This window comes from Galeopterus variegatus, unplaced genomic scaffold (genome assembly GCF_000696425.1).
Source record: "Galeopterus variegatus unplaced genomic scaffold, G_variegatus-3.0.2 Scaffold1262, whole genome shotgun sequence".
NCBI classification, from domain to species: Eukaryota; Metazoa; Chordata; class Mammalia; order Dermoptera; family Cynocephalidae; genus Galeopterus; species Galeopterus variegatus.
In genome coordinates this window covers 26,583-28,526 of record NW_007727373.1, presented here as the reverse complement: position 1 = coordinate 28,526, position 1,944 = coordinate 26,583, and positions in this window count along the sequence as shown.

The window sequence follows — 1,944 nt, the reverse complement described above, 5'->3', positions numbered from 1 at the left end:
GTCATGTCAGTCATTTTTGTCCAAATATAATTTTATGCTCCATGTATTCATCTCCCTTGATATTGGATGATATGCATCTTGAACACTAATTTGAGTTTTTTCAGGGCTTTTGCCTATTCACAGAGCTCAATAGAAGGAATCTTTAAGTCAATGAGTAATAGTAAATATACACATTCATCTAGATTTATTGAGTGCCTACTTCATTTCAGGTGTGTGGGGAGTGATAAGGATATGGTCGTAAACAAAATAGTATACTCCCATGTATTATGTATATGTTCTATTGTTTATCAATTCATTTCACTCATTCACCAATATTATCTACTATATGGTATACTCTGTGCTACATGAACAAAAATGGATAAAGTTTCTGACATCCAGGAGCCTGTATAATATTCATGACAGATAAATTTAATCTACAGAGTTAGTGTTGTCAGCAATAAACAAGTCCATCTTTCATTTATTCCACATATATTCTCTGAGAACTCATAAATCTCCAGAAAGTGGGGGAGGGTTGAAATACAAAGATCGATAGGGTGTAATTTGTGCAATTTGTGGGGCTCATAGTCCCATTTAAATAAATAAAATATTTTAAAGACATTATATGGTATGTTCCCTCAGAAAGATAATAATACTTATAATGATGATGGTACTAGTAATAACAATACTAACACTCATTTTGTTGTTCCCATGTGCAAAAGACTTTTCTAAGATGAGTACATATTTCAGCACCTTCCATCCTACAATAATCACACAAGGTAAGTACTATCATCTCTATTTTACAGTTGAGATAAGTAATAATATCTCAAATAACTGATAGGTTAAGTCTTTTGCTGAAGACCACATGGCTTAGGTGGTAGGGCCAGATTTTTAGTCCCAATAATAAGGCGTCAGGACCTTGATGCTAAATCACCTAAGAATAAATGTAACTTTTTATTTTACAGGAATAATTAGGGACTTTAATTATAGGGGGGAAAATAAGAAGTTGCTTATGAGAGCCAAGAAATGAGGTAATTAGGGATGCCTAAAGGACAGGATGGGATTTGAAGCTGGCCTTACACAATGGACACTGCCCCTAAAGTACGATACTGGACAAAGTACTAGGGTGACCTCCTAAGCACCTTCTGCTCTGAAGTGGCATTTTAAAAGTCCTTCCTACCTATTTAAATGAGTGGGAAGGTCTAACTAAACTTGGAGAATGTCTTGCAGGAACATCTGAGAGTGAAATATGAATAGTCCTACCTTCCAGAAGGTTTTCTGTTAGGAGCCTCAGAGTGTGAAGAGATTCACTGTAGAGAGAAGACATGATTCCAGGTTTGCCAAATTTAGAAGTCACATGAATTGCTTAATGTAGAATAAGTTTTGTTTTCTCTTTGGCCTTTCGTTGGCTTTTTGTCAGGACAGTGTGAAATTTCCTTGTTGTCTCCTGTCCTCCTTCTGCCTTCTCTTCTTTTTCCTTCTCATTCTCTTTCTTCCTTGTCCTCCTCTGTTTCTCTTCTTCTAAGTGCCTTTCAAACATGGAATTATATATAAAACAAAATAAGCTTTTTACCATATTTAATTTAGATTAGAATCTGATTTCCCTAGAAATTAGCATTACTTTAAAAATAAAATCAGAATAAACATATAACTCAATCGAGCCCACAGTATTTTGGCCAAAGATTGGGTTCACGCTGGATTTGGTTATAACTTTATGTTCAGCGATAGGTCACTGGTTTCTGATAAATTAGATTTACTGTCACCCAATTCTTTCAAAGGTCCAGGGACTAAAAATAAACCCTTGAGTTGTGGTGCATTTGCATAACTATACTGTGTGGCATTTTCTCTGAATTATGCAACACCATACTTGATATTTACGTAAGCAGTATTGTAAGAATACACCTGTTTTACCCACCAGAATTGCAATGTGTTCAACAGCACAGGCCTGCCTACTTTGGGAAAAACTGA